General features: G+C 43.9%; 1 long non-coding RNA gene across 1 annotated transcript in view; it reads right to left on the reverse strand.

Moving 5' to 3' along the window:
- LOC136384884 (uncharacterized) overlaps positions 1-12,108 on the reverse strand; it is a 107,133-nt gene that overhangs the window by 66,284 nt on the left and 28,741 nt on the right. The window lies entirely within an intron of this gene.

Raw genomic sequence — 12,108 nt, forward strand, 5'->3', positions numbered from 1 at the left:
TCCACATCCATTCCCTGCCTCAAATTCTTTGTGAAAAAGAGGCAAATGTTTATCCATCAATTCCTTTTGTGAAAAGAGGCAAATATCTGTCCTTCAGTCAGACAGTTGGGCATGTTCATCCTCTCTTTATAGCTGCCACCAACCTCTGTCTGCCTTAAATGCCATCTTTCCCAGGGTCTTGTCTAGCCACATCATTCCCCAGGGAGGTGAGCCAATTAGAATCATCACCCTATTTTCATCACTGATCAATAAAAGAACGGGGCCCTGGACAGACAGCTCAGTTGGTTAGAGCATCATCTTGATATGCAAAGGTTGCTGGTTCAATCCTCGGTCAGGGCACATACAGAAACAGATCGATGTTTCTTTCTCTCCTTCTCTCTCTCTCTCTCTATCTCCCTTCCTCTCTCTCTAAAATCAATAAAAAAATTTTTTTTAAATAATAAATAAATAAACAAATAAATAAAAGAATGGCTGTCTATCTGCCCAATAGGAAGGAAATCCAAGTTTGAATGGAAGAGGGCACCACTCACAGGGTGGGGACTCTGAGTAGAGGAGACCCGCTAAGCTGCCCACAGGGCTCAGACTGAGTGGTCTTTGGGAGAGAAGTCAACAGCGATAACATGGGTGACTCGGAAGGGTCTCCCAAAGAGTTTACAAACCTTGACACGGTTTCCCGTGGCAGGGTTGTGATACCACTGGTGGGGACCACATAGCAAGGTGGTTTTAGGTGATCTATGGGAAAACTTTAAAAATTTTTAATACTTATATCATTTTAATGTATATTAAGAAAAATAGAACTCTTTAAATCTGTAATTTTATAGATATTTCTGATATAAAACTCCTAGCAAATTAATTTATTTGAGAAAAAAATGAGCACGTTTAAAGCAAAACATTAAGGAAATAATACATAGTACAAGCGGAACTTAGATATGGCCAACATGATGATAAGGGCCTGGGTGTACCCTGAGGGTGCAGTGAGAGGGGGTGGACGGTGTTCTTCATGCAAAGGTCAAAGGTCAGAGGCAGAGGGGAGGATTTCATGGAAGCATTCTTGTTAGCAGTTGCCTCTCAATAATAAAGAACTACATTGTCTTGGAATAATGGCCAGGAATGAAACCAGCACATCCTTGAGTTTTCCTGGGCCTGCAGTGAGGTCCCGCCGAGGAAAGGAACCAGCAGTTTCACCAGCCCTTTCGAGCCCCAACAAGCCCCAGTGAGACCACACTCAGCCCAACACCTGAGCCAGCCCTGCTGTAGACACATGGAGAGAACTGTGCTTGTCCGAGCCTGGTGTCCAAGGACAGATCCTAGTACGGCCAAAGAGCTAGGTCCCAGCTGTGCAAGGGCAGGATTTCCTCAGTCTCACCCGCCGGGCCTGGAGCCTGGGTGGACTAAGCTCAGAGGGGTTACTGCCTCCGAAGCCACATCCACATGTGTGGGGCCACCCCCACGCCCGCTCAGTTCACACTGCATTTGTCAATGGGCCTCAGGGTCCCTGGGGATGGATGATTTGATACCACGGGATGAGAAAAGAATGTGTGTTCCGGTTAATGTCACACTCTGAGAATGAAAAGGGATTGGGCCCAGTTTCTAGGAATGAGAGTGGCCATCTTTAAAAATCCCAGGGTTGGGGAGGTATAAATAGGTGAAGTACAGAGGACTTTTAGGGCAGTAAAAATACTCTGTATCATATTATCATGGTGGATAGATGTCATTATACATTTGTCCAAATCTATAGAATGCACAACACCAAGAATGAACCGTTAATGTAACCTATGGACTGTGGGTGATTATGATGTGTCGATGTGGGTGCGCCAACAGTAACAAAGTGCCTTTCTGATGGTGGATATTGATAATGAGGGAGGCATTATACTTTCAGTATGAAGTAGGGGACAAAGTGCCCAGACCCAGAACTTAGAGATCAGCTCTGGAGACGGATAACAACCACAACCACAATCACAACAGCTAACATTCATTGAATACTAACTATGTGCCAGTCACCATTTTAAACACATTTAATCCTTACAACCCCAGGAGGTAGGCACTAATATTATCCCCATTCTACATATGAGGACTTTGAGGCACAGAGAGGTAAGTGACCACTCAAAGCCATATCTGGATAGTGGACATGGAGCTATCTAGTACCCACAGCTGCATGATACTGCCATTAAGACCATCAAGGTGATCTCCATGCTCTGAGCTCACACTTGCTGAGTCATCCTCAAAGGCAAAGCTGGTTAAGAGTCAGCAGCATGAGGTTCGAATCTCAGTTCTCTTACAGTTCAGCTTCTTAATTGTTTTATGCCCCAGCTCCTCATCTGTAAAATGGCAACAACACCTGAGGGTGTGTGTGAAGATGAAATGAAAAGATACACTCAAAGCCCTTAGCAGCATGCATGCACAAGGAAAGTAAACCTCCATAGTTGCTCACGGATACTGAGCAGCTTAACCTCTCTACAGATAACTCTTGGGAACCCTCACAAGAACAACTGTTCTCTTTCACTGAAGGCTTCCCACACTTTACCAAGAGCACTCCGCCATGCGCTCTGCTAACAGCTTTGAGTATATTCTCTTGTTCAGTTTTTATATACCTTGCTAGGCAGGTGTGATCACGCTAATTTAAAACATTTGAATTCTGGTCCTGGCCAGATAGCTTGCTTGGTTAGAGTGCTGTCCCAGTATGCAAAGATGGCTGGTTCAATCCCGTGTCAGTGCAAATACAGAAACAGATCAATGTGTCTGTCTGTATTTGTCTCCTCTTCCTTTGTTTCTAAAATCAATCAATAAAAAAGTTTTTTTAAACATTTGAATTCTGCTTTATCTATTTGCTTCTTGTAAGTTTTGTCATTTGCCTAGAGAGAAGCCATTCCTTGGGTGTAGAAACCAAATAGTACCTTCCAGCCTGCAAAGCTGAGGCTCAGGCTCTTCAGGGCTGCGTGGGGGTGCCCAGTGGGCCCCTCCCAGGCACCAGCCATCTAATGCATGGAGCCACCTTTATAGGCTGCCACAGGATATGCCCGGGACACCCTGAGGCTGCTAATCCTAGCATCAACACTGTGCTTTTCCCTGAAGGATTTCCTTTCCTTCAACAAAACTGGTACTGGCTAATATTAACACATCATCATAAACTGTTAATAATGCTGATGCTTGTTTGATGTGTGGTCTCCTAAACAATTTTCATATATATATATATATATATATATATATATACACATACATACATACATATATATATAATGGTCTATTTAAAAAAAATTAAAGTGGGGTTTCACTTTAATTTCACTTATGTATTATTCTTGTTTTTTCACTTAATATACAGTAGAAATCTTTCCAGGTCAAAATATATATATAGCTCTATGTCATTTTTTAGAAATGCTACATGTCCTTTTAAAAAATTCAGCATGCTTTTTTTTTTAACAGGTTAAGGAAGACCAAGCATTTTTCCTTTTTATACAACTGTATTTTGTAATTTTTCAACAATGTATATTACTTATGTAAAAAACAGATCATACAGACTTTAAACAAATATCATAGTATTGAAGAGATATAACATCACTTTAAAAGTAAACACTGCTAGTTTCCTTTTTTGAAAATTATTTTCCAGTTCTTGTCCACATACAAGAGGTAAAACAAATATTTTTACTTAGCTGCAACCATGCTGAAATACTCCCTCATCACATTATCTGAAATGCTGGTCCGTGTTTCTACAGAGCTCCCTAAAAGCGTCTGTAAATGGGTGGAGGGCGTGGGGGTGCTGGCAGGTGCTAGGTTGTGCCACAGGGCAGTGTCCAGAGCAGAGCTCTAGGGCCAGAGCTCTTAGCAAGCTGGCCAAACCCTGGGGCCCCTTCTCAGAATAATACTTTGAAATGTAAAAAATAAAATACAGATGACTATAAAAGAAACTGATAACAGGGAAATACAATTATCAAAATATGTAATATAGTAATAATAAATATACTTAATTGTGCATTAAGAAATAGTCTAATAGTAAGTCTAATTTCTATCATAATTTCAAACTAGTGGTGAACACAAATATTTCATATCATAACCTGATAATGTGACTCGAAAACATCTGTGATTTCCATTGGTGATGAGCCTCAGGTCCACTAATAGAGTGGCAGTCAGTTGTGGACATTTGTAATTGAAGGAAATGCTACATTTTATTTTATGTTAGTAAAACAAAGATCTCTTCCCCCTCCAACTTCATAGATTTCCTGAATTCTAAAAGAATAGTGGGTTCTAGGTCAACAGACATCTGCTATACAGAATTTCTATATTTAATAGCCTAGGAAAGGTGAAGGGGGAAGATTATTATTTCCAAATCTCTTTCCCTTTTCCCTTTTCATTTTTTTATGCACTCTACTCAAACTACCAGCATCTACAACAGGGGTCCCCAAACTTTTTACACAGGGGGCCAGTTCACTGTCCCTCAGACCATTGGAGGGCCAGACTATAAAAAAAACTATGAACAAATCCCTATGCACACTGCACATATCTTATTTTAAAGTAAAAAAAACAAAATGGGAACAAATACAATATTTAAAATAAAGAACAAGTAAATTTAAATCAACCAACTGACCAGTATTTCAATGGGAACTATGCTCCTCTCACTGACCACCAATGAAAGAGGTGCCCCTTCCAGAAGTGAAGCGGGGGCCGGATAAATGGCCTCAGGGGGCCGCATGTGGCCCGCAGGCCGTAGTTTGGGGACCCTTGATCTACAACCTCCATGACTAGGAGATGATTCAAAACGAATTTTGGGGTTTCTCCCATCTCTAGGCATCTGCCCGGTTCCCAAACCCTTCTGCTCCTTGGCCATCCTCTGCACATACATAGAAAGAAGCTCGTCTTGCCATCTTCCAACTCAGCCTGTTTCATATTTGCACTAGATTTAACATGCACATTATCTGCACATCCCTCCCTCTTCCTTCCTGATCGTTATAAAGTCGTCTAACAAGTCCAGTCAGTTCTGAACGAAGGAAGCTGGATAATCCACCTACTTACTGGAGGCTGCCTTATCCAAATAGATGTTTTTCATCACCGAAGGTATTTTCCAGGACTCTGCAAATCCAGAGGATCAGTCTCCTTCCTTCACACAAGCATCGGCACTGGATTCATTTCTGAAATCACCGGCAGCAGCCAGGCTCTGGCTCTTGGCTGAGGTTTCAGAAATTATCTGTGATTGTACTCTTTTCCTTCCACCAATAATTATAACATATTGCATTTGTGGGGCAGCTCATGCTTCTCAGAAGTTATGTTCACATACGAAAAGCTGTTGTCCCAGAGCCGGGATGTGGACTCAGAACTGCAGATTCCTAACCCCACATTCATTCTATGATGCCGTGATTCAATTAATACTATTTCCATTATAGCATAGAATTCCTTAAACACAGTAAACTTGTGTCTCCTTTAGCCAAACATGAAAATCGATGCTCTCTTTTAACATAACTTGAAAATTTAAAATACTTAATGTAGTGTGACTAGAAATAAATGAAAGCAATGGGACTTTTAAAAATACTCCATATTTTTTTAAAAAATACTACTCTTATTTTGATTTTTAAAAATAACAGATATTTAACATTGGTCATGCACTATCCTAGGGTGATCAAATTGTCCTGGTTTCCCTAGGACTTTGTCCCAGTTTTGAAATGGAATGCCTTGCAGTCCACAAACTCCTTAGTCCCAGGAAACCGGGGATTTGTCTTGGACAAATCCCTAGTCCTGGGTAAACCGGCATAGTCATACTAGACGTCACTGTGAGCTTTTTTTTTTAAACTTTACTTGTTTAAGATTTTATTTATTCATTTTAGAGAGGGGAGAGAGAGAGAGAGAGAAGCAAGAGGGGGGAGCGGTAGATAAGCATATGTTCACTTCTCCTGTGTGCCCTGACCAGGAATCGAATTGAACCTGGGACATCCACATGCCAGGCCAACGCTTTACCACTGAACCAACCGACCAGGGCTACTGTTTTTTTTTTTTTTTTTACAGAGGCAGAGATAGACAGGGACAGACAGACAGGAACAAAGAGAGATGAGAAGCATCAATCATCAGTTTCTTGTTGCGCGTTGCGACTTCTTAGTTGTTCATTGATTGCTTTCTCACATGTGCCTTGACCGCGGGCCTTCAGCAGACCAAGTAACCCCCTGCTGGAGCCAGCGACCTTGGGTCTAAGCTGGTGAGCTCTTTGCTCAAGCCAGATGAGCCCGTGCTCAAGCTGGCGACCTCGGGGTCTCGAACCTGGGTCCTTCCGCATCCCAGTCTGACGCTCTATCCACTGCGCCACCACCTGGTCAGGCTCGCTGTGTGTTTTGATATAGATTATTGGCCACTTAAAAAAAAAATCCTGCATAGGGTCAAAGAGCACAGCACGGGTCATTTGTATGGCCATGCAGTGCTGCTCCACAGAAATGTGGCTACGCCCCCATTGATGCTATCCTAAATGGTCACACCTCGTCAGACTAAAAAATACAATCAAATACTCATTTCTCTAAGAAATTTAAAAATCAAAAACATTTAAATCCCCAAAAGTTTAGCCTTCTTCATTAGTTATAAAACAGGAACCAAGTCACTCTAACTTAAGGAAAAAATGAATTTCTCAGAAAATATGGAGGAGCTCACAGAATTCAAGGAAATCCTGGAGACCCAGGCTTGGGAAGGGAAAGGAACCAGGACGGCTCCCGGGAGCTATGCAGCAGGAATTCATGGGCAATCCCTTCAGACAGAGATTAACAGACCTTTTTTATAAAGGTCCAGCTACTCAATTTTCTCCTTGTGGCATAAAAGCAGCCATAGGTAATACCGAAAGAAATGATGGTGCCTGTGTCCCAATAAAATTTATTTTATTTTATTTTTTACAGAGACAGGGAGAGAGTCAGAGAGAGGGACAGACAGAGACAGACAGACAGACAGGAACAGAAAGAGATGAGAAGCATCAATCATCAGTTTTTCGTTGTGACACCTTAGTTGTTCATTGATTGTTCTCTCATATGTGCCTTGACCGTGGGGCTACAGCAGACCAAGTAACCCCTTGCTCAAGCTAGCGACCTTGGGTCCAAGCTGGTGAGCTTTGCTCAGACCAGATGAGCCCACGCTCAAGCTGGCGACCTCGGGGTCTCGAACCTGGGTCCTCTGCATCCCAGTCCGACGCTCTATCCACTACGCCACCGCCTGGTCAGGCCCAATAAAAATTTATTTACAAAAATTGCTGGAGGGCTGGAGTTGGTATATGGCCATAATTTGCTGATCCTTGTTTTAGACTATATAACCTTTGGCATGAGTCTGTTCTATTTGTGATCCTTATATCACTTGGCTCAAGATTTCAATTTAGGCCCTGGCCGGTTGGCTCAGTGGTAGAGCGTCGGCCTGGCGTGCAGAAGTCCCGGGTTTGATTCCCGGCCAGGGCACACAGGAGAGGCACCCATCTGCTTCTCCACCCCTCCCCCCTCTCCTTCCTCTCTGTCTCTCTCTTCCCCTCCTGCAGCCGAGGCTCCATTGGAGCAAAGATGGCCCGGGCGCTGGGGATGGCTCCTTGGCCTCTGCCCCAGGCGCTAGAGTGGCTCTGGTCTCGGCAGAGTGTCGCCCCGGAGGGGCAGAGCGTCGCCCCTGGTGGGCGTGCCGGGTGAATCCCGGTCGGGCGCATGCGGGAGTCTGTCTGTCTCTCCCCATTTCCAGCTTCAGAAAAATACAAAAAAGCAAAAAAAAAAAAAGATTCCAATTTAAAGGAGAGAGCATTTGATTGGCAAAACTTGGGTCACTTGCTCATTCTTTGGCCAAGGGAGAATGCGGTGCCTGGACTTTGTCCAATTAGAAGAGGTGATTCCACAAAGCAAAGTTAAGAACAGTCACCAAAAGAAAAAGGAATGGATGCGGGTGAGGCTGAAACAACAGATTTTTGACATGCTATCTTCTGACTTTCTTCCTCATCTTGTTTCTAGGGAAGGAGTCAAAAATCCCTGGTGGTACTAATATCAGAATACAGTGTTTTTTCAACCAACACTTTTAAGTGAGCATTGTGTGAGAGAATCCCATTTCTCCCAGTTTGGTGATTAGAAGCGAACCATAAATAATGTTGCCCTGGCCGGTTGGCTCCATGGTAGACTCCCGTGCAGGAATCCTGGGTTTGATTCCCGGCCAGGACACACAGGAGAAGCGCCCATCTGCTTCTCTACCCCTCCCCCTCTCCTTCCTCTCTGTCTCTCTCTTCCCCTCCCGCAGCCCAGGCTCCATTGGAGCAAAAGTTGGCCCGAGCGTTGAGGATGGCTCCATGGCCTCTGCCTCAGGCGCTAGAATGGCTCTGGTTGCAACAGAGCAACGCCCCAGATGAGCAGAGCATCGCCCCCTGGTGGGCATGCCGGGTGGATCCCTGTCCGGCGCATGCGGGAGTCTGTCTGACTGCCTCCCCATTTCCAGCTTCAGAAAAATACAAAAAAAAAAAAAAAAAAGTCAATGGCGGCCTGACCAGGCGGTAGCGCAGTGGATAGAGCCTTGGACTGGGATGCGGAGGACCCAGGGTCTGCTGAAGGCCCACTGTCAAGGCACATATGAGAAAGCAATCAATGAACAACTAAGGTGTTGCAACAAAAAACTGATGATTGATGCTTCTCATCTCTCTTCATTCATGTCTGCCTGTCCCTATTTATTCCTTTCTCTGACTCTCTCTCTCTGTCTCTGTAAAAAAAAAAAAAAAAAAAAAAAAAGGAATGTCAACGGCGTGATAAAGACTATCATCAAATTTAGTTCTTCATTATAAAGAGGGAGAACTAGAGGACCAGAGAGGATATAGGGGGTCCTGTACTGCCAGCTCCAGGGGGGCACAGTCACATGTCTCAGTGAATGACATGCACCCCCTGGAGTTGCACAGGGCTCTGGGAGAAGTGGGTGGTGGGGGTTAGTTCACAAAAGGGATAGGATGAGAGCTTTGTTTTCTGACTTGCAGTCCAGGCTTCTGCTTGTTACACCATTAAATTAAGTCTAATTAAGCCCAAGACTTGATTTCTCCAATACAAAGAATCTTCTCTCCACTCCCCTCCCCCCTCCAATCAACAAGGACCTGGGCACTTTTGTCCTTTTGGGTCCAAAGCCTTCTACACTCCTCTGCAGAGCTGGCACAGCTTCGGTGGAGGGATTGGAGAAAGACACACTGTGCTATCTCCCCGGTGAGATGCATCCTAGTCTATTACAGGGCTGAAGTTACAGTGACCAGTGAGTAAGGAGGCAACTGCTCTTTATAATCTGGCAAGTGGGTCCCAGGAAGAGGGCTGTTTCTTTAGTCTAGAAGCCAACGGTTCCGGGTCTCCAATGTTCTGGAGTCATTCTGCCCCTGTCATCTCGTCCAGCCCTGTTTTGACCCCCTCACCCCCAATTCTATCTCCCCCACACCTTCCCCTTCTAGGAGGTGGGGGGCGTTCTTTGATCTTGGCTCAGGTGGAAACCAGAGGAAATCCTAGATTAAGCTCTGATGGCCAAAGAATGTCTACCAGCCCCAGGGAGGGGCACTAAATTGGAATGGGATAAGAGCATGGATTTTTGCTTATGAAAAAAATTGCATTTGGTGATATTTCTGCAAAAAATTGAGCTACTCAATGGAAGTACTGAATAGAATGGTTTTGATAGGGGGAAAAGAAAACAATGCATGTGACAATAGGGCTAAGGATGACCGAGTGTCCCACTTTTCTCAGGACTTCCAGTTATGAAATCAGAAAAATCTCTGGCAAACACAGATGAGCCGGCCATGCTAGGGGTAAATAATAACAACAATTTACAATGTGGTAGGCACTGTTTTAAGCACTTTACATTTATTTACTTCTAAACCAACTCAGTGAGAGAGGTACTATATTTATTTCTGTTTTCAAAATGAGGAAGTTGAGGATCAGATAAGGCAGTTTCAGCAAAGGATACTTATTTGCAAGTGAATGGACTATAAATATATTTACATGGGACTGGAACAAGTGCCAGAAACACTGCAGCAAAGGGAACCAGAGACAACACTCAGAACATGAGGAGGGAGAAAGAGGCAACTTAGACAACTGTGACGTGTATTTTTTGTGCATTTAGTTTCTCAGCTGTTAAATGGGTAAAATATTACTTCACAAAATATGCCAAAGATTAAATGAGTTAATAGATGCGAACATGCTTTGTAAATTGCCAATGACTAAGATATCATCATCCATAGCATTATATATATATATATATATTTTTTTTTTTTTTTTTTTTTTTTTTTCTGAAGCTGGAAACAGGGAGAGACAGTCAGACAGACTCCCACATGCGCCCGACCGGGATCCACCTGGCACGCCCACCAGGGGCGATGCTCTGCCCACCAGGGGGCAATGCTCTGCCTCTCCGTGGCGTCGCTCTGCTACGACCAGAGCCACTCTAGCGCCTGGGGCAGAGGCCAAGGAGCCATCCCCAGCGCCCGGGCCATCTTTTGCTCCAATGGAGCCTCAGCTGCAGGAGGGGAAGAGAGAGACAGAGAGGAAGGGGGGGGGGGGTGGAGAAGCAGATGGGCGCTTACTCCTATGTGCCCTGGCCAGGAATTGAACTCGGGACTCCTGCACGCCAGGCCGACGCTCTACCACTGAGCCAACCGGCCAGGGCATCATCCATAGCATTATAAAAGGATATTATTTTGAGTATTTGTGTGTTTACTGACAGTGCTGCTTTGAATAAGAGAAGGCAGCCATATTTAATATCCACAAAACTAAGAACACCTTTTCCCCCCAAGTACAAAAGTAATACATGCCTCACGATGTAAAATAAACAACCCAGAAGTAAATAGGGTGAAAAGTGAAAGTTCTCCTTTACTTTCTGCCACAAATCTTACTCCTCTGATATTTTTTAAGTGCCTCTGAATAATTGAAAATAAAACTGCCAGAAGTCTATGGGATGTCTCATGTCCCCCTCCCCCACCTTAGAGGCGGTCAGTGCTTCCCAAGGGATCAGATCCTCACCCTCAAACCCTGAGCAGAAGCAGCGATGCTTCCAAACCCCACCCTGGGTCACTGAATGAACTGCCAATGCAACTGCTACCTGGCCGTGGAGCATACTCACAAGCAGTCATTTAATTAGTAGACCCGGCCATTAGGTGTTAGAATCATTTTGCATGCTGTCAGCTGTTCGGTTTTTACAAAGACCCTGTTAGGCAGTTGGGATTGGCAGTCACATTTCAGAGATGAAGAGTCGGAGACACATAGAGGGCTAATGCTTGCCACACCCTGGTAAGTGGCAGTCCGTATTTTATTTGTATTTGTATTTATTTATTCTTTTGGCAGTCTGTGTTCTAAAGGCCCGATGGCGGAAAATCCTCATGCAGGGCTTTCAGAAAGCATGAACACAGTCATCGCCACAGAAAGCCTATGTCTCTCCAAGGCCACTTGTACCAGGAACCCCAGGGGCTTAAAAAAGGAAGATTCCTCGGCTTCGATCTACACCTATGGAAGCAGCAGCATGCAACTCGCTAATCTGCACAAATTATCTTCACCTTTTTTTTATTGTATTAAAATATCCATTATAACAATTTACTATTTTAATCCCTCTCAAGTGTACAATTTGGTGGCAATAAGTACATTCATATTGTTGTACTTAACTACCACCACCATCCATCTCCAGAAGTTTTTCATCTTCCCAAACCAAAACTCGGCACCCATTAAGCAGCAGCTCCGCATTCCACGTTCCGCTTCTCTGCATTTGAGTGTTCTAGGTACCTCATGTCAGTGGAATAATACAATATTTGTCTTTGGTGTCTCATAACATCCTCAAGGTTCATCCATGCTGTAGCATGTGTCAGAAATTCCTTCCTTTTTAAGGTTGAAAAGTACTCCATTGTATGTAGCTACCATACTGTGTTTATCCGTTCTTCTATAGATGAAAATTTGCGTTGTTCCCACCTATTGGCTATTGTGAAGAATGCTGTGATCAACACAGATGTGAAAAAAGTCTGTTCAAGTCTCTGCTTTCAGTTCTTTTGGGTATACACCCAGAAGCAGAATTGATGGATCACATGGTCATCCTCTGTATAACTTATCGAGCACTCGCTATACTTTTTTCCTTAGCAGCTGCATCATTTTACATCTTCAATAGAATGCATAAGGGGTCCAATTTGTCCGCATCCCT

This window comes from Saccopteryx leptura, chromosome 13 (genome assembly GCF_036850995.1).
Source record: "Saccopteryx leptura isolate mSacLep1 chromosome 13, mSacLep1_pri_phased_curated, whole genome shotgun sequence".
Taxonomy (NCBI): domain Eukaryota; kingdom Metazoa; phylum Chordata; class Mammalia; order Chiroptera; family Emballonuridae; genus Saccopteryx; species Saccopteryx leptura.